At 35.9% G+C, this 22,525-nt stretch overlaps 1 protein-coding gene across 2 annotated transcripts in view; it reads left to right on the top strand.

Annotated features, from left to right (window-relative positions):
* Nucleotides 1-447: 447 nt before the first annotated feature.
* Nucleotides 448-22,525, top strand: part of LOC110707445 (putative disease resistance RPP13-like protein 1) — a 42,795-nt gene continuing 20,717 nt past the window's right edge. For both annotated transcript variants that reach the window (XM_021885459.1, XM_021885458.1), the window contains exon 1: nt 448-748. The gene's annotated coding sequence lies outside the window, so the exon portion shown is untranslated. The remainder of the gene's footprint in view (nt 749-22,525) is intronic.

Raw genomic sequence — 22,525 nt, forward strand, 5'->3', positions numbered from 1 at the left:
ACGTGAAAATAATTAAATTTGTTAAACTAAATAAAAAAACCAAACAATGAATATTAGTTAGTTGTAAAGTTGTGATAGGTTTGGTAATAAATAAGGGCAAGTTTGTCATTTAAATTCATCCTATTAAACACCTCTTTACAAACGCGACTATGAGCAATGTTTTTAAAAAAAAAACCTTATTTATTGAGGCAAATAAGCTTATCCAATAAGCTTACCAGCTACACTAAACACTAATATTGACTTACTTCCTTTGTCTCAGAATGAATGACACAGTCAAACTTTACATATAGGTTGATGCACTAATTTAACTTTATTTATATATAATTAAAATCAGTAAAAATTATACTACTAATATGAACCTTTATGTCAATATCTATTTAACAATATATATTAGGACCAAATATGTTTTTTATATAGTTTGTAAATAAAACTATACTCAATCAGCTAAAATTAGTCAAATCATCTAATTTTAACCAAGAAACTGTTTATCAAACACAACCTATATTATTGATGTTAAATTACGACCGAGATTTCGTTTGGAGTCCAGCTAATAGGCTAAATTATTACTATAATAACAGTCCATTCCCACTCTCCTCAAGTCATCAAGTGTCAAAGTCAATACTCTCCTCAAGTCCTCACTTCTTATCTTCGGATCCCTCAACTCGTATTTTCCTTCAATTATTGATTTTGAATTCCTCGAATCACCGGATCTGCTCATAAAATCATCATCTGAGCTCTGCAGTACTTGGTATTATCTCTATTCTTACACTTTCCTTTTCTTCATCTGATCTGTGTGTGATTGTTGGTTATTTTTTTTTACAGCTGGGTTTTCTTTTTATTTAGATTTTAAAAATGCTGAACTTTTTTAGCCGAGGATTCTACTTCGTTTTTATCTGCGACTTGATATATGTTTATACTAGGCACAACTTTAACTCTTTATTTTTTCAACTAAGATCCGGTTCATAACTTCATTTCACCCTATACAAGTTAAAGTAATTTCAATTTATTAAAAATTAGTAACATAAAGATGATATATAGGGCAAAAAGGGCAAAAAGGGGGGTTTGAATGTGGGGGCTGTTCTTATTTTACCTGAAGGGTTTGAATTAGCCCCCCACCGACCGTATTTCTCCAGAGATGAAAGAAAAGATAGGGAATCTTTCTTTTCAGAGCTATCGCCCCAACAAAAAAAATATTCTTGTGATAGGTCCTGTTCTTGGGCAAAAATATAGTGAAATTACCTTTTCTATTCTTTCTCCAGACCCTGCCACTAAGAAAGACGTTCACTTCTTAAAATATCCGATATATGTAGGTGGTAACAGGGGAAGGGGTCAGATTTATCCTGACGGAAGCAAGAGTAATATAGGAAATCAGTAAAAATAATTCAGTTTGGTAAAAATAATTTAAGTTTAACAAATATAATTTTAGTTTAATAGTAATTTCATTTCAGCCAAAATAATAAGGTAAGGTAAAGTGAAAAGGGCTTAAATATTTATAAGTGTTGGGTATTAAAAAAAGTAATCAGTATTATTAATCCAACAACATACATGATAACATTCATTAATTATGGTAGTATATTAGTTTAAAAAAATAATTCAAAGTTAATGTATATATAGTACAAGTACAAGTATAAAATTTCAAGTGATGTATTTATTTTTAAAAAAATATAGAGAGTATTTTGTAATACAAAGTATAAGAAAATTAATATTTTGAAAATAAATTAAAATTTACTCGACAACAATTAAAATAATACTCAATAAATTTTAATTTCATATACGTAGTATTAGTAATAATACAGGGTCAAAGTTGATATAAAATTCATGTTAAAAGTCAATGCATCTATTAATTCACACTAATAACTAAATAATCAAATATTAACAGTCTTTTCAATCTATATCAATTTTTTAACAACAAAAAATCTATAACAATTTAAAATAATAAAATGACTAGAAAATAAATGGTTTAAAATTTTTACTCCCTTTCTTTTCTTAAGCATCTTAGTGTGACTATTGTCTCATTTGTAAACTCTGTATACCGCTTTAACTAATGCTTTTACTTGATACAAAATACTTCGTATCAAACATTGGCATATAAATATTTGTTAGAATTTTTTTAATGTATAGTTTTTGAAGATTTAACTTTTTATCAAAAAAATTTATATGCGATTTCATCGTAGAAGTTACTTTATTAGTGTTATAGGGGTTACTCTATCAGTGCTATATGGGTGGGTTACTTGATCAATATTACATGATTACAAGTTCAGTATTATAGAGGTGTAAAGGATGATGATGATTAAATAATTATTACTATTAGTTATTATTTTTAATTTGTAATCCCTTGACTTACTCCTAATTTTGATAATGAAAAAATATCCCTTATTATTAGCTGATAGAGTATAAAATATATTCGCGAGCCTCAACAGACAGTTTAAGTTTTTGTTTGAGTTGGTCCTCTAACATGGTATCGGAGCAAGCGTGACACAAAGGTCACGGGTTCGAATCTCGTCCACCTCCAACTTTCAAGTGGAATATTTATATTTCACGCAGGGTATGAGGAGGCCCATGCTGCATCCACATTTCAAGCCCAAAGGGCTCTTATGTGAGGGGGTGTGATAGAGTATAAACATATTCATGAGCCTCAACAATCAGCTTAAATTTTTGGTTAAGTTGGTCCTACTAACCTACCACCACCATGATTACACTTTTTTTTTATCTCACCAATGGTGGTGAAGAAACCACTTCATTTTTTTTTCTCCCATATGTTGTAAACACATGCTAGCAAAATTCTTCATTTAAATTCTGTAATCAATGGTTCACAGGTCAACAACCGTAACACTAGGCGAAAAATGTAAATTAGCACCGGTTTAAAACCCCATTTAGCACCGGTTTTGAACCGGTCCAGATTTGAGGGATGCCAAAAACCAAAAGCATTCGCACCGGTTCAAAACCGGTGCCAATTCTTAGATTTCGCACCGGTTAATCGGTGCGAATTAAACTCTTTGGCACCGGTGCTAAAAGTACCCGGAGCGGTTTTTTTTTCTTTTTTTTTTTTTAATTTTTTTTTACATATAATTGGCACTGGTTAACCGGTGCCTTTAACAGTTTTTTTATTTTTTTTTTGTTTTCTAGCAATAAATAATAATACTACTAATAATAATAATAATAATAAAAAACCTGTACATCCTGCATTAATTCTACCATTTTATAGTATATAATTATAATTACTATTGTTGTTGTTATTATTATTATTATTTATAATATTAAAAATAATAATAATAATTTCTAAATTGAAATAATAACAACAATATATAAATATTAATTAATAATTCCAAATGCAATACAATGAAGTTTCATATTTACAATTCCTCAAAAAAAAAAAAGTGTCATATTTACAAACAATACTAATTAATAATGTAGTTAAAAAGTTAACAAAATACAAATTCAAATAGAAATCACATTTACAAATTAAAGGTTATGAAAGACGCCAACATGTCTTGAACTTCATTAAGTTCCTTGCTTGTCAACGGACCTCCCCTTTGTAACTTGTAAAACATGGAATAAACAAAACTTATGTTAGAATTAATTTCTTAGGTTATGCATGTAAAAATACATTTACAAGTTCACTTAGGCAAATATTTATTACTTAGGCCTATATGACTACTACTTCGCCTATTTCCTACATTTTCATCAAATCAACTCATTCTTTTTCATAACATGTCAATAGCACTTAGTTATAGGCGGCTAAGGCTTGAAATCACATGAAAAGAGCAATTTAAGGGTTTTAGGACGCATTTTCATCCAAAATGTCTCAAATAAGGCCTATATGAGTACTAGAATGCCTATTTCCTACATTTCTTATCAAATCAACATATTCTTTCTCATAACATGTCATTATTACTTTGTTATAGGCGGCTAAGGCTTGAAAATCACATGAAAAGAGCAATTTAAGGGTTTTAGGACTCATTTTCATCCAAAATGGCCCAAAAAAGGCCTATATCACTACTAGGATGCCTATTTCCTACATTTATTATCAATTCAACTCATTCATTCTCATAACATGTCAATAGTAGTTAGTTATAGGCGGCTAAGGCTTGAATCACATGAAAAGAGCAATTTAAGAGTTTTAGGACGCATTTTCATCCAAAATGGATCAAATAAGGCCTCTATGACTATTAGGATGCCTATTTCCTACATTTCTTATCAAAGCAACATATGCTTTCTCATAACATGTCATTATTACTTTGTTATAGGCGGCTAAGGCTTGAAATCACGTGAAAAGAGCAATTCAAGGGTTTTAGGACGCATTTTCATCCAAAATGACCCTAATAAGGCCTATATGACTACTAGGATGCCTATATCCTACATTTCTTATCAATTCAACTCATTCATTCTCATAACATGTCAATAGTAGTTAGTAATAGGCAGCTAATGCTTCAAATCACATGAAAAGAGCAATTTAAGGGTTTTAGGACGCATTTTCATCCAAAATGGCTTAAATAAGGCCTATATGACTACTAGGATGCCTATTTAATACATTTCTCATCAAATCAACATATTCTGTCTCATAACATATCATTATTACTTTGTTATAGGCGGCTAAGGCTTGAAGTCACATAAAAAGAGCAATTCAAGGGTTTTAGGACGCATTTTCATCCAAAAAATGGCCCAAATAAGGCCTATATGAGCACTAGGATGCCTATTTCCTACATTTCTTATCTAATCAACTCATTCTTTCTCATAACATGTCAATAGTACTCAGTAATAGCGGCTAAGACTTGAAATCACATGAAAAGAGCAATTTAAGGGTTTTAGGACGCATTTTCATCCAAAATGGCCCAAATAAGACCTACATGACTACTATGATGCCTATTTCCTACATTTCTTATCAAATCAACTCATTCTTTATCATAACATGTCAATAGTACTTAGCCACATGCGGCTAAGGCTTGAAACAACATGAAAAGAGCAATTCAAGGGTTTTAAAACGCATTTTCATCCAAAATGACCCAAACAAGGCCTATGTGACTACTCGGATGCCTATTTTCTACATTTCTTATCAAATCAACATATTATTTCTCATAACACGTCATTATTACTTTGTTATAGGCGGCTTAAGCTTGAAATCACATGAATACGACAATCTAAAGGTTTTAGGACGCATATTCATCCAAAATGGCCCAAATAAGGCCTATATGAGTATTAGGATGCCTATTTCCTCATTTCATATCAAATCAAATCATTCTTTCTCTTAACATGTCAATAGTACTTTGGTATAGGCGGCTAAGGCTTGAAATCACATGAAAATAGCAATTTATGGGTTTTAGGACGCATTTTCATTCAAAATGACCCAAAAAAGGCCTATATGACAACTAGGATGTCTATTTCCTACATTTCTTATCAAATCAACTCATTTATTCTCATAACATGTCAATAGTACTTAGATATAGGCGGCTAATGCTTGATATCACATGAAAAGAGCAATTTAAGGGTTTTAGGACGCATTTTCATCCAAAATGACCAAAATAAGGCCTATATGATTACTAGGATGCCTATTTCCTACATTTCTTATCAAATAAAATCATTCTTTCACTTAACATGTCAATAGTACTTTAGTATAGGCGGCTAAGACTTGAAATCACATGAAAATAGCAATTTATGGGTTTTAGGATGCATTTTCATTCAAAATGACCAAAATTAGGCCTATATGATTACTAGGATGCCTATTTCCTACATTTCTTATCAAATCAACATATTCTTTGTAATAACATGTCATTATTACTTAGTTATAGGCGGCTAAGGCTTGAAATCACATGAAAAGAGCAATTCAATGGTTTTAGGACACATTATCATCCAAAAAATGGCCTAAATAAGGCCTATATGAGCACTAGGATGCCTATTTCTTACATTTCTTATCTAATCAACTCATTCTTTTGCATAACATGTCAATAGTACTTAGTTATAAGCGTTTAAGGCTTGAAATCACATGAAAAGAGCAATTTAAGGTTTTTAGGACGCATTTTCATCCAAAATGGCCCAAATAAGACCTACATGACTACTATGATACCTATTTCCTAGTTTTCTTATCAAATCAACTCATTCTTTCTCATAACATGTCAATAGTACTTAGCCATATGCGGCTCAGGCTTGAAACAATATGAAAAGAGCAATTCAAGGGTTTTAAGATGCATTTTCATGCAAAATGACCTAAATAAGGCCTATGTGACTACTAGGATGCCTGTTTTCTACATTTCTTATCAAATCAACATATTCGTTCTCATAACACGTCATTATTACTTTGTTATAGGCGGTTAGAGCTTGAAATCACTTGAATACGACAATTTAAGGGTTTTAGGACGCATATTCATCCAAAATGGCCCAAATAAGGCCTATATGACTACTAGGATGCCTATTTCCTCATTTCATATCTAATCAAATCATTATTTCTCTTAACATATCAATTGTACTTTGGTATAGGCGGCTAAGGCTTGAAATCACATGAAAAGAGCAATTCAAGGGTTTTAGGATGCATTTTCATGCAAAATGGCTCAAATAAGGCCTATATGACTACAAGGATGCCTATTTCCTACATTTCTTATCAAATCAACTCATTCTTTCTCAAAACTTGTCAATAGTACTTTATTATAGGCAGGTAAGTCTTGAAATCACATGAAAAAAGCAATTTAAAATTTTTAGGACGCATTTTCATCCAAAATGGCCAAAATAAGGCCTATATGACTACTAGGATGCCTATTTCTTACGTTTCATATCAATTCAACTTCTTTTTTCTCATACCACGTTATTGTTACTTAGTTATTGGAGGCTAAGGCTTGAAATCACATGAAAACAGCAAATCAAAGGTTTTAGGACGCATTTTTTTTTTTCCAAAATGGCCCAAATAAGACCTATATGACTACTAGGTTGCCTATTTTCTTCATTTCTTATCAAATCAACTCATTATTTCTCATAACATACAATAGTACTTAGTTATAGGCGACAAAGGATTGAAATTACATGAAAAGTGCAATTTAAGGGTTTAGGACGCATTTTCATCCAAAATGACCCAAATAAGGCCTATGTGACTACTAGGAAGCCTATTTTCTACATTTCTGATGAAATCAAAATATTATTTCTCATAACATGTCATTATTACTTTGTTATAGGCGGATAAAGCTTGAAATCACATGAAACGGCAATTTAAAGGTTTTAGGACGCATATTCATCCAAAATGGCCCTAATAAGGCCTATATGACTACTAGGATGCCTATTTCCTAATCTCTTATCAAATCAACTCATTCTTTCTCATAACATGTCAATAGTACTTAGGTATAGACGGCTAAGGCTTGAAATCACATGAAATTAGTAATTTATGGGTTTTAGGACGCATTTTTATTCAAAATGGCCCAAAAAAGGCCTATATGAAAACTAGGATGCCTATTTCCAACATTTCTTATCAAATCAACTCATTCGTTCTCATAACATGTCAATAGTAATTAGATACAGGCAGCTAAGGCTTGAAATCACATGTAAAAGAGCAATTTAAGGGTTTTAATACGCATTTTCATCCAAAATGGCTCAAATAAGGCCTATATGACTACAAAGATTCCTATATCCTACATTTTTTATCAAATCAACTCATTCTTTCTCAAAACGTGTCAGTAGTACTTTATTATAGGCATGTAAGGCTTGAAATCACATGAAAAGAGCAGTTTAAGGGTTTTTGGACGCATTTTCATCCAAAATGGCCTAAATAAGGCCTATATGATTACTAGGATGCCTATTTCTTACGTTTTATATTAATTCAACTCCTATTTTCTCAAACCATGTCATTATTACTTAGTTATAGGCGGCTAAGGCTTGAAATGACATGAAAACAGCAAATCAAAGGTTTTAGGCGCATTTTTTTTCCAAAATGGCCCAAATAAGACCTATATGACTACTAGGTTGCCTATTTTCTTCATTTCATATCAAATCAACTCATTCTTTCTCATAACATGCAATAGTACTTAGTTATAGGCGGCTAAGGCTTGAAATTACATTAAAAGTGCAATTTAGGGTTTAGGACGCATTTTCATCCAAAATGACCCAAATAAGGCTATGTGACTACTAGGATGCCTATTTTCTACATTTCTTATCAAATCAACATATTCTTTCTCATAACATGTCATTGTTACTTTGTTGTAGGCGGCTAAAGCTTGAAATCACATGAAAACGACAATTTATGGGTTTTAGGACGCATATTCATCCAAAATGGCCCTAATAAGGCCTATATGACTACTAGGATGCCTATTTCCTCATCTCTTATCAAATCAACTCATTCATTCTCATAACATGTCAATAGTACTTAGATATAGGCGGCTAAGGCTTGAAATCACATGTAAAAGAGCAATTCAAGGGTTTTAAAACGCATTTTCATCCTAAATGGCCCAAATAATGCCTTTATGACTACTAGGATGCCTATTTCCTACATTTCTTATCAAATGAACTCATTTTGTCTCAGAACATATCAATAGTACTTATTTATAGGCGGCTAAAGCTTGAAATCACATGATAAGAGCAATTCAAGGGTTTTAGGAGGCATTTTCATCCAAAATGGCTCAAATAAGGCCTATATGACTACAAGGATGCGTATTTCCTATATTTCTTATTAAATTGTCTCATTCTTTCTCAAAACGTGTCAATAGTACTTTGTTATAGGCAGGTAAGGCTTGAAATCACATTAAAAGAGCAATTTAAGGGATTAGGACGCATTTTCATCTAAAATGACCCAAATAAGCCCTATATGACTATTAGGATGCCTAATTCCAACATTTCTTATCAAATCAACATAATATTTCTCATTACATGTCATTATTACTTTCTTATAGGCAATTAAGGCTTGAAATCACATGAAAAGAGCAATTTAAGGGTTTTTGGACGCATTTTCATCCAAAATAGCCCAAATAAGGCCTATATGACTACTAGGATGCCTATTTCCTACATTTCTTATTAAATCAACTCATTCTTTCTTATACCATGTCATTATTACTTAGTTATAGGTGACTAAGGCTTGAAATCACATTAAAACAGCAAAGCAAATGTTTTAGGACGCATTTTCTTCCAAAATGACCCAAATAAAGTCTATATGACTATTAGGATACCTATTTGCTTGATTTCTTATGAACTCAACTCATTATTTCTCATAACATGTCAATAGTACTTAGTTATAGGCGGCTAAGGCTTGAAATTACTCGAAAAGAGCAAAATAAGGGTTTAGGACGCATTTTCATTCAAAATGACCCAAGTAAAGCATATATGACTACTAGGATGCCTATTTCCTACATTTCTTATCAAATCAACTCATTCTTTCTCATAACTTGTCAATGTACTAAGTTATAGGCGACTAAGGCTTGAAATCACATGAAAAGAGCAATTTAAGGTTTTTACGTCGCATTTTCACCCAAAATAGCTCAAATAAGGCCTACATGACTACTAGGATGCCTAGTCCTACATTTCATATCAATTCAACTCCTTTTTTCTCATACCATATCATTAAAACTTAGTTATAGGCGTCTAAGGGTTGAAATGACATGAAAACAATAAATCAAAGGTTTTAGGACGCATTATCTTCCAAAATGACCCAAATAAGGCCTATATGACTACTAGGACGCCTAATTTCTCATTTTTTTTATCAATTCAACTAATTCTTTCTTCAAAACGTGTCAATAGTACTTTATTATAGGCGGCTAGGGTTTGAAATCAAATGAAAAGAGCAATTTAAGGGTTTTTAGATGTATTTTCATCCAAAATGGCCCAAATAAGGCCTAGATGGCTACTAGAATGCCTATTTACTACATTTTATATCAATTCAGCTCATTCTTTCTTGTAACAGGTCATTACTTAGTTATAGGCGGCTAAGGCTTGAAATCACATGAATACAACAAATCAAAGATTTTAGGACGCATTTTCTTCCAAAATGTCCTAAATAAGGCCTATATGACCACTAAGATGCCTATTTGCTTCCTTTCTTATCAAATCAACTCATCCTTCCTCATAACATGTCAATAGTACTTAGTTATTCACGGATAAGGCTTGAAATCACATGAAAAGAGCAATTTAAAGGTTTTAGGACGCATTTTCATCCAAAATGGCTCAAATGAAGCGTGTATGACTACTAGGTTGCCTATTTAATACATTTCTTATCAAATCAACATATTGTTTCTCATAACATATCATTATTACTTTGTTATAGGCGGCTAAGGCTTGAAATCACATAAAAAGAGCAATTCAAGGGTTTTAAGACGCATTTTCATCCAAAATGGCTCAAATAAGGCCTATATGACTACAAGGATGCCTATCTCCTACATTTCTTATCAATCAACTTATTCTTTCTTATAACATGTCATTATTACTTTTTATAGGCGACTAAGGTTTGAAATCACATGAAAAGAGCAATTCAAGGGTTTTAAGACGCATTTTCATCCAAAATGGCTCAAATAAGGCATATATGACTACAAGGATGCGTATTTCTTACATTTCTTGTTAAATTAACTCATTCTTTCTCAAAACGTGTCAATAGTACTTTGTTATAGGCAGGTAAGGTTTGAAATCACATTAAAAGAGCAATTTAAGGGTTTAGGACGCATTTTCATCTAAAATGACCCAAATAAGGCCTATATGACTACTAGAATGCCTATTTCCTTCATTTCTTATCAAATCAACTCATTCTTTCTCATAACATGTCAATAGTACTTAGTAATAGGCGGGTAAGGCTTGAAATTACATGAAAAGAGCAATTTAAGGGTTTAGGACGCATTTTCATCCAAAATGACCCAAATAAGGCCTATATGACTAATAGGATGTCTATTTCCTACATTTCTTATCAAATTAACATATTCTTTCACATAACATGACATTATTACTTTGTTATAGGCGTCTAAGGCTTGAAATTTCATGAAACGTGCAATTTAAGGGTTTTAGGACGCATTTTCATCAAAAATGACCCAAATAAGGCTTATATGACTACTAGGATGTGTATTTCCTACATTTTTTTATCAAACCAACTCATTCTTTCTCATTACACGTCAATAGTACTTAGTTAAAGGCGGCTAGGGCTTGAAATCACATGAAAAGAGCAATTTAAGGGTTTCGGGGCGCATTTTCATCCAAAATGACCCAAATAAGGCCTATTTGACTACTAGAATGTCTATTTCCTACATTTCTTATCAAATCAACATATTCTTTCACATAACATGTCATTATTACTTTGTTATAGGCGTCTAAGGCTTGAAATCACATGAAAAGTGCAATTTAAGGGGTTTTAGGACGCATTTTCATCCAAAATGGCCCAAATAAAGCCTATATGACTACTAGGATGCCTATTTCCTACATTTCTTTTCAAAACAACTCATTCATTTCCATCACATGTCAATAGTACTTAGTTAAAGTCAGCTAAGTCTTGAAATCACATGAAAAGAGCAATTTAAGGGGTTTTAGGACGCATTTTCATCCAAAATGGCTTAAATAAGGACTATATGACTACTAAGATGGTTATTTAATACATTTCTCATCAAATCAACATATTCTTTCACATAACATGTCATTATTACTGTGTAATAGGCGGCTAAGGCTTGAAATCACATGAAAAGAGCAATTCAAGGGTTTTAAGACGCATTTTCATCAAAAATGGCTCAAATAAGGCCTATATGACTACAAGGATGCGTATTTCCTATATTTCTTATTAAACTGTCTCATTCTTTCTCAAAACGTGTCAATAGTACTTTGTTATAGGCAGGTAAGGCTTGAAATCACATTAAAAGAGCAATTTAAGGGTTTAGGACGCATTTTCATCTGAAATGACCCAAATAAGCCCTATATGACTACTAGGATGCCTATTTCTTTCATTTTTTATCAAATCAACTCATTCTTCCTAATAACATGTCGATAGTACTTAGTTATAGGCGGCTAAGGCTTGAAAACACATGAAAAGAGCAATTTAAGGGTTTAGAACGCATTTTCATCCAAAATGACCTAATAAGGCCTATATGACTACTAGGATGTCTATTTTCTACATTTCTTATCAAATTAACATATTCTTTCACATAACATGTCATTATTACTTTGTTATAGGCGTCTAAGGCTTGAAGTCACATGAAAAGTGCAATTTAAGGGTTTTAGGACGCATTTTCATCCAAAATGACCCAAATAAGGCTTATATGACTACTAGGATGCCTATTTCCTACATTTCTTATCAAAACAACTTATTCTTTCTCATTACATGTCAATAGTACTTAGTTAAAGGCAGATAAGGTTTGTTCACATGAAAAGAGCAATTTAAGGGTTTTAGGACGCATTTTCATCCAAAATGGCTTAAATAAGGCCTATATGACTACTAGGATGCCTATTTAATACATTTCTCATCAAATCAACATATTCTGTCTCATAACATATCATTATTACTTTGTTATAGGCGGCTAAGGCTTGAAGTCACATAAAAAGAGCAATTCAAGGGTTTTAGGACGCATTTTCATCCAAAAAATGGCCCAAATAAGGCCTATATGAGCACTAGGATGCCTATTTCCTACATTTCTTATCTAATCAACTCATTATTTCTCATAACATGTCAATAGTACTCAGTTATAGCGGCTAAGACTTGAAATCACATGAAAAGAGCAATTTAAGGGTTTTAGGACGCATTTTCATCCAAAATGGCCCAAATAAGACCTACATGACTACTATGATGCCTATTTCCTACATTTCTTATCAAATAACCTCATTCTTTCTCATAACATGTCAATAGTACTTAGTTATAGGTGGCTAAGGCTTCAAATCCCATGAAAAGAACAATTTAAGGGTTTTAGGACGCACTTTCATCCAAAATGGCTCAAATAATGCCTATATGACTACTAGGATGCCTATATCCTACATTTCTTATCAATTGGACTCCTTTTTTCTCATAACATGTTCTTATTACTTGGCGAAAGGCGACTAAGGCATAAAGTCACATGAAAAGAGCAATTCAAGGGTTTTAGGACGTATTTTCAACCAGAATGACTCAAATAAGGCCTATATGACTACAAGAATGCCTATTTCCTAAATTTCTTATTAAATCAACTCATTCTTTCTCAAAACGTGTCAATAGTACTTTGTTATAGGCAGGTAAGGCTTGAAATCACATGAAAAGAGCAATTTAAGTATTTTTGGACGGATTTTCATCCAAAATGGCTTAAATAAGGCCTATATGACTATTAGGATGTCTATTTCCTACATTTCTTATCAAATCAACATATTCTTACTCATAAAATGTCCTTATTACTTTGTTATAGGCGTCTAAGGCTTGAAATCAAATGAAAAGAGCAATTTAGGGTTTTAGGACGCATTTTCATTCAAAATGGCCCAATAAAAGCGTATATGACTACTAGGATGCCTATTTCCTACATTTTTTATCAAAACAACTCTTTCTTTCTCAAAACATGTCAATAGTACTTAGTAATAGGTGACTAAGGCTTGAAATTAAATGAAAAGAGCAATTTAACGGTTTTGGGTAACATTTTCACCCAAAATGGCTCAAATAAGGCCTATATGACTACTAAGATGCCTATTTCCTACATTTCATATCAATTCAACTTCTTTTTTCTCATACCATGTCATTATTACTTAGTTATAGGCGGCTAAGGCTTGAAATCACATGAAAACAACAAATCAAAGGTTTTAGGACGCATTATCTTCCAAAATGGTCAAATAAGGCCTATATGACTACTAGGATGCCTATTTTGTCATTTCTTATCAACTCAACTGATTCTTTCTCAAAACGTGTCAATATTACTTTGTTATAGGCGGCTAAGGCTTTAAGTCAAATGAAAGGAGCAATTTAAGGGTTTTTGGATGCATTTTCATCCAAAATGGCCCAAATAAGGCCTATATGGCTACTAGGATGCCTATTTCCTATATTTCAAATCAATTCAACTCATTCTTTCTTATACCATGTCATTATTACTTAGTTATAGGCGGCTAAGGCTTGAAATCACATGAAAACTGCAAATCAAAGGTTTTAGGACGCATTTTCTTCCAAAATGGTCCAAATAAAGCCTATATGACTACTAGGATGCCTATTTTTTTCATTTCTTATCAAATCAACTCATTCTTTCTTATAACTTGTCAATAACACTTAGTTATCGGCGGCTTAGGCTTTAAATTACATTAAAAGAGCAATTCAAGGGTTTAGGACGCATTTTCATCTAAAATTACCCGAATAAGCCCTATATGACTACTAGGATGCCTATTTCATTCATTTCTTATCAAATCAACTCATTCTTTCTAATAACATGTCAATATTACTTAGTTATAGGCGGCTAAGGCTTGAAATTACCTAAAAAGAGCAGTTTAAGGGTTTAGGACGCATTTTCATCCAAAATGACCCTAATAAGGCCTATATGACTACTAGGATGTCTATTTCCTACATTTATTATCAAATCAACATATTCTTTCACATAACATGTCATTATTACTTTGTTATAGGCGTCTAAGGCTTGAAGTCACATGAAAAGTGCAATTTAAGGGTCTTAGGACGCATTTTCATCCTAAATGACCCAAATAAGGCCTATATGACTATTGGGATGCCTATTTCCTACATTTCTTATCAAAACAACTCATTCTTTCTTATCACATGTCAATAGTACTTAGTTAAAGGCGGCTAAGGCTTGAAATCACATGAAAAGAGCAATTTAAGGGTTTTAGGATGCATTTTCATCCAATATGGCTTAAATAAGACCTATATGACTACTAGAATGCCTATTTAATACATTTCTCATCAAATCAACATATTATTTCTCATAACATGTCATTATTACTTTGTTATAGACGGCTTAGGCTTGAAATCACATAAAAAGAGCAATTTCAGGGTTTTAAGACGCATTTTCATCCAAAATGGCGCAAATAAGGCCTATATGATGACAAGGATGCGTATTTCCTACATTTCTTATCAAATTCACTCATTCTTTCTCAAAACGTGTCAATAGTACTTTGTTTTAGGCAGGTTAGGCTTGAAATCACATTAAAAGAGCAATTTAAAGGTTTAGGACGCATTTTCATCCAAAATGACCCAAATAAGGCCTATATGACTACTAGAATGCCTATTTCCTACATTTCATATCAAATCAACTCATTCTTTCTCATAACATGTCAATAGTTCTTATTTATAAGTGGCTAACGCTTGAAATAACATGAAAAGAACAATTTAAGGGTTTTAGGACGCATTTTCATCCAAAATGGCTCAAATATGGCCTATATGAGTACTAGGATTCCTATTTCCTACATTTCATATCAATTCAACTCATTTTTTCTCATACCATGTCATTATTACTTAGTTATAAACGGCTAAGACTTGAAATCACATGAAAGTAGCAAATCAAAGGTTTTAGGACGCATTATCTTCCAAAATAGCCCAAATAAGGCCTATATGATTACTAGGATGCCTATTTCTTTCATTTCTTATCAAATCAACTCATTCTTTCTCATTACACGTCAATAGTACTTAGTTAAAGGCGGCTAGGGCTTGAAATCACATGAAAAGAGCAATTTAAGGGTTTTTAGACGCATTTTCATCCAAAATGGCTTAAATAAAGCCTAAATGGCTACAAGGATGCCTATTTCCTACATTTCATATCAATTCATCTCATTTGTTCTCATACCATGTCATTATTACTTAGTTATAAGCGGCGAGGGCTTGAAATCACATGAAATCAACAAATTAAAGGTTTTAGGACGCATTTTCTTCCAAAATTGCCCAAATATGGCCTATATGACTACTATGATGGCAATTTGCTTCATTTCTTATCAACTCAACTCATTCTTTCTCATAACATGTCAATAGTACTTATCTATACGCGGCTAAGGCTTGAAATTAGATGAAAAGAGCAATATAAGGGTTTAGGACGCATTTTAATCCAAAATGACCCAAATAAGGCATATATGACTACTATGATGCCTATTTCCTACATTTCTTATCAAATCAACATATTCTTTCTGATAACGTGTCATTATTATTTTGTTATAGGCGGCTAAGGCTTGAAATCCAATGAATAGAGCAATTTAAGGGTTTTAGGATGCATTTTCATCCAAAATGGCCCAATAAGGCCTATATGACTACTAGGATGCCTATTTCCTACATTTCTATCAAATCTACTTTTTATTTTTCATAACATGTCAATAGCACTTAGTCATAGGCGGCTAAGGCTTGAAATCACATGAAAAGAGCAAATTAAGGGTTTTAGGACGCATTTTTATCCAAAATGGCTCAAATAAGGCCTATATGAGTACTAGGATGCCTATTTCCTACATTTCTTATCAAATCAACATATTCTTTCTCATAACATGTCATTATTACTTTGTTATAGGCGGTTAAGGCTTGAAATCACATGAAAAGAGCAATTAAAGGGTTTTAGGACGCATTTTCATCCAAAATGTCCCAAATAAGGCCTATATGACTACTAGGATGCCTATTTCGTACATTTATCATCAATTTAACTTATTTTTTGTCATAACATGTCAATAGTACTTAGTTATAGGCGACTAAGGCTTGAAATCACATGAAAAGAGCAATTTAAGGGTTTTAGGACGCATTTTCATAAAAAATGGCCCAAATAAGGCCTATATGACTAGTAGGATGCCTATTTCCTACATTTCTTATCAAATCAACTGATTCTTTCTCATAACATGTTATTATTACTTAGTTATAGGCGGCTAACACTTGAAATCGCATGAAAATAGCAGTTTAAGGGTTTTAGGACGCATTTTCATCCAAAATGGCTCAAATAAGGCCTATATGAGTACTAGGATGCCTATTTCCTACATTTCTTATGAAATCAACATATTCTTTCTCATAACATGTCATTATTACTTTGTGATAGGCAGCTAAGGCTTCAAATCTCATGAAAAGAGCAATTCATAGGTTTTAGGATCGTGTCTCCTACAAGTGGAGTAGCTTGCATGGCTGAACCTCTCGAAGAGTTTTTCGTCGACGCTTTTTCACTCTCCGATCGTTGTTCACTCATCTTCTTTGTAGGTTTATCAATTCTTTTACGCTGCTCCACACTCCTTCTCTTTAAAGTTTGTCTTTTATTCGAAATTTGATAAAACAAATCACGCAATTGGTTAGAAAAGAAATCCATCCAACTCTTGGGAAGATAACCAGGCATAGAGTAAAGAGTGAACCCAAAATCTTACCTCGTTGATCAACCTTACCCAAGCACATGGCCATTGCACAAAGCTACCTTTTGCTTCCCAAAGTGTAGGAATCCCATCCTCCTCTACGGGCACCGGTGCTAGGATGTCCTCGAACCCCGCAATCACAGAATTGATCCCGACCGAGTAATGTTATGGCCTAAGCGGTCGCAAATGGCTCGTACCACAGGTCGGTTGTGCACTAGCATACGCAACCAAATGCAAAGCTCCACTGTTTGATAGCCCCGGGTGTAGAAGTGCACAACAGGTTTCTTCCTACACCAATTTGGAAGATCACTTATAAGAACCAAACATATCAGAAGGGGTCTTTTCCTACACAATTGATAATGTAACGAAATTCACTACGCTATAACTAAACAAAATCACCTGTAAATCTGGAAATTCATGAGGTGCTAGATTATCAAGTTCACTATTTTTGTATAGTGATATTTATGCAAAAGCTTCATAAAGTTCACAAGTTCATAGTTAGTTTACAAGTTTATCTGCAATTTCTTTGGTTTCCGGAGCCTTGATGACCCATTTTCCGGTTTCCTTGTCACGCGCATGCAGAGAACAAATGAAATCGCTAGCACGACTCACCAACGTAGTGATCGTGGAATCAGAGGGTTCTTTGGATGACCATAGAAGCGAAGTGGGGTATACTCCCTCCTTGACCCACGTTTCCCTCCATTCACCAAATGTCTTACACCCCATACGATGGGTGTATTGCCTCTGCAATGCATTTTTGGAATTTTGCTCCCGCAGTTCCTACATAATTAGAAATTTTAGTATCATTACTTCAAAAAGAGTTAATATATTATACAATTGTCGTAAGATTTACCCAAACTTACAATTGCTTCCTTTTTACTTCTTTGAAGAATGAAAGCTTCCCAATCATCTTTCGATACGCTTGGCCAATTTTTCCATGGGAGTTGCTCTTTCTCGATAACTTCATCATTTCCACCTCCATTATCCTTTCTGTTTCGGGGTTTTTTATGTGTCCTACGGGAGAGTTACAATTCCGAGACTGAGCTTGCTGACCGGCTGTACCTGCAAAACAACGAAACTCCGGTTGGGTGCAGTTCCGCCTCCAACGATCTAGTTAGAATGCGTACGAAGTGAATAGTGCGGAAAGTAAAAGGTTTCTCTCTGATTCAGAGAGAGTAAATGTAGTTCGGTTTTGTGTTTGGATATTTCTGAATGCCCATTAATGAGGAATTTTCCTCTATTTATAAGGCGAAGGGATCAAATTCCCTGCCAAATGAGAACTTGCCACGTGTCAGCCTGGGATTGGATCCCATTGGACCTTTCTGGGACTGACACGTGTCAGCCTCTGATTGGGCCACGTGGCTAGGGTAATTTCACCCTAAACATTTGCCCCTCACAGATGACACGTGGCTTGCCACGTGGCGTCTGTGACATGGCATGCCACGTAACCCTGGGTGACTGTTGTCACAATCTTGGAAGGGGACGGTTGGTCTCCTTCCCTCCAATTTTTTTTTTTTTTTTTTTTTTTTTTTTTTTTTTTTTTTTGAATCAAGGGAGGTGACGGTTCGTCTCCCCTACTTCTATAAAAGAAGTCCACACCCAATCATTTGCAACATTTGCAAATTTCCAAGAACTTTGAGAGAAAAGAGAGCTCTGACCCCGGCTGTTTCTATACACAACCGTCTTCCTTCTTTCTTCTTAACCGGCTTTCCTCCTTTTTCACAAACGCCTGCGTCAACCGGCATTCATTCAGGACAACCGTTCTTCACCGCTTGAGGTACTTTGAAGGCTTTTCTTTTATTTCTTTATTTGTCTACTCACCCGGCTTTAAATTTTAGTTCCCTTTGAAACACCCCCATCCGGTAACATACCGTATGGGGTAATTAGCCGGTTATAGCCTTTAGCTTTCAGACATCCCCCATCCGGTGTAAACCGCTTGGGGTACCCTTGGAAAACTTCCTCTTTTTTCTCAAAATCTCCCAATAGATCCCCATCCGGATAGCACCGCCTGGGGTGCTTTTGACAATTATTCAAATTTTCCAAAGCTTCTTCAAGAGACCCCCATCCGGTAAAGACCGCTTGGGGTATCTTTGAGCAATTTGCTGATTTTTTCCAAGGTTTTTCAATAAACCCTCATCCGGTCAAAGACCGGTTGGGGTGCCTTTGGGTAATTTTCTGATTTTTCCAAAAGCTTTCAATAAACCCCCATCCGGACATAACCGTCTGGGGTGCCTTTGGATAATTTTCTGATTTTTCCCAAAGCTTTCAATAAACCCCCATCCGGGCATAACCGTCTAGGGTGCTTTTGGGCAATTTTCTAATTTTTCCCCAAAACTTTCAATAACCCCCATCCGGGCATAACCGTTTGGGGTGCTTTTGGGCAACTTTGACCAAAAGCTTTGACCAATAACAACACCGCCTGGGGTATCTTTGGGAAAATTTTGAGTTTTTTGCTTCTTTTGCTGATCATAGACCCTCATCCAGACATGACCGTCTGGGGTGCTTTTGGGTGATTTTCTAATTTTCCGGGTGCTCATTTGCAGGAAAATCATTCGGTGACCGTCTGTGCTACATTCAAGCAACTCAAGACTTCAATTCTTCAAAGTACAAAGGTACCGCCTCTGGCCCTTTCAACTTGTTTGTCAATTTTTTCCGGGTGCATAGGTTGTTAGTGATAGATGGATTCACCCAACACACACATGGCACAACCTAGAACTGATGTCAACCGGTCACCAAGTACGGCTGAGTCTAGGACTGGGGATGCCGCCTGGGAGTGTTTGGTCCACTCTTATGCTAAGAATCCGACCGTCTCTGCTCATGTGCAGAACAGAATGGCCCGGACTAGATGGACGGCTACAGATCCCGATTACCAGTCCGAAGACTCAGCCGGAGCACCGGTTGAGGATGCCCCACTCGAACAACCGGGTGCCCCTAGTACGCCCAATGACAATATTCTTGAAGAGTCCGAATCAGGTGGTGAAGATAGCGTCCAACGATCCGGCTCCTCCTCTTCTGCTGAATCCTCCGGGCAGCCGGATGCCTCGGAAGAGGACAAAGAGGCCTACAAATGGCCGGCTGTGAACAACCCCACCGAGGCGTCTATGAGCGCCCGGGACATTGTCACCCTCAATGCAACACTGCCAGCATTTTTGGCAAAGAAGCCGGTTAGGGACGGCTGGGAGATTGTTGTACCGCCTGGGGAGGCAACCGTCGTCTGGGATGACGACCGGGACCATGCGGATAACTATTTCGGTTGCTATGAGGCGGCCTTTAAAGCCGGTCTCCGGTTCCCTCTTCACAAAGCCATCCGGGCCATACTAAGGGGGTATGACCTTGGTATCTGGCAGCTAACACCCAATTCATGGGTGAACATCCTGGGCTATATTGCCGCCTGCGAAATGCAGGACGTGACGCCTAGCTGGGAGGCGTTCGCGCATATGCAGTATCTGAGCCGTGCCCCAGGCGGTTGGAATGCGTGGTACACCCTAACCACGCATCCGGAGTTCATGATGACCCTAGACAAGCCGTCTAAGTGGTCAAGTTGGAAGAGCAAATTTTATATGGTTTCATCTCCTTCTCTCCAACTCAACCGGAGGTTGCGCCTCTACAACAAGCAGCCGGCTCTGCTGGGCAAGAAATGTGCCCTTCCCAAGATACCAGATACGGCTTGGGATCAGATCATGGAGTCGGGTCTGTTCAAGAAGACGACCATGCCACTTGATGATGGGACACAGGTCATTATCCCCAAATTTTGGGTCACTCATCTAGAGTGGCTGAAAGACGAGGCGTTCCTTTCCGCCTGCGGTCTTAGTACTATGTTTACCAAACGTATGTTAAAGTCAACCGGCCTTTTAAGCCGCCTGTGCTATGCTTGAATAACATTTGATCTTTTCTTCTATTTGTTTTGCAGAGAAAGAAAAAGAGATGAAAGGAAAAGAGATGATTTCTCCGTATATGACGCCGGCTAAATCAGCGGCTGAGATCCGCAAAGAACAGCTCGAAAAGAAGCGAGCTCAGGTTGCAGCCAGAAACGAAGGGGTAAGTTCCGGATGCTTTACTTTCTACCAGTTGTATGATATGCACTTAATTTAGCAATTCACCGGATGTATAAGTTGTAGTTCATACTCTTGAAAACCGGATGTATGAGTTGTAGCTCATACTCTTGAAAACCGGATCACTTTTAACTTGCTTATAATGACCGGCTAACCTGTTTCCTTTTGCAGTCGGGGAGCAGGAATGTTCCTCGCTCCCTTCGCCAAATGATTAAGAGGACCGGCGAAGAGCTTGCTCAGCCGGCCTCTACAAGGCAGAGAACAACGCCTCCTCCTCCTCCCGTCTCTACAAGGGCTCCGGTTCCTCAAGAGAGGTCAACCTCAGGCGGCAAAAGCCTTCGAGGCTTGATTCCGAGCTCACAGCCGGATGAGGCTGCTCCTAATGGCCGGGTGCTTACTGTAGCATTCGGATCAGGTGCGGCTGGGGGTAGTTCTACCCCTCAACCACAAACTCAAGGTATGGCTCTTGCCTTTGAACACTCCTGGCCGCTTGGACCTATTAGATTCAAGTCCCAGGCTACACAGTCGGGAGATTCTTCAGCCAGCCGGCGGAATATAGACGGTGCTTATGCAAATTACTTAACCGGTAAATCTGTTGATGTAGATACTTCTCGTTGGCCAGACCTCCAAACTTATGCCAAGAGAATGATCCGGACCCTTACTCGGTCCGAGAAAGAGGCGGTGCCGGGTATGGGCCAGGTCAACATTGACTGGATCAACTCACTGCTTGTTGAGGTATGTTTCGGTTGGGATACTTTTATGCAAATTTAGATTTTCCTGGTTGCTTTCTAACCATTTTCTCTTTACCGGCTGTATTGCAGGTGATGTTGAGGGTAGACGGGTTGAGAACCCCTCTACGCAAAAAGCAGGAGGAGGTAAGGGATGCCCAACGAAGGGCAACCGAATTAATTGATGTTCATCAATATAACTCCCTGATGTTTGAAATACAAAATAAAGCCCGGGAGATGAAACAGGATGAACTTCTCCGAAATGCCACGGCTGCTGCAGATGCTGCTAACAAGAAAGCAGCAGATTTTGAGCAACAAAGGAAAGGACTCCAGGCAGACGTCAAGAAATTGACGGGTGCTGATAAGGAGAATGCCAAGCTCAAGGACGATGTTGCCCGGCTGAAGGGAGAGCTTGCTAAGTCCCAAACTGACTTCCAAAAGAAGTTGGAGGCAGAGCAAGGCCGGCTGATAGACGAGAACGAGCGCGACTGCGGGGAACGTATGAAGATGGTGTGGTCAATGATCCATCCGGAGACTGAATACGCCTTCTTTGATTTGAGGTAT

Source organism: Chenopodium quinoa, unplaced genomic scaffold (assembly GCF_001683475.1).
Source record: "Chenopodium quinoa cultivar QQ74 unplaced genomic scaffold, ASM168347v1, whole genome shotgun sequence".
NCBI classification, from domain to species: Eukaryota; Viridiplantae; Streptophyta; class Magnoliopsida; order Caryophyllales; family Amaranthaceae; genus Chenopodium; species Chenopodium quinoa.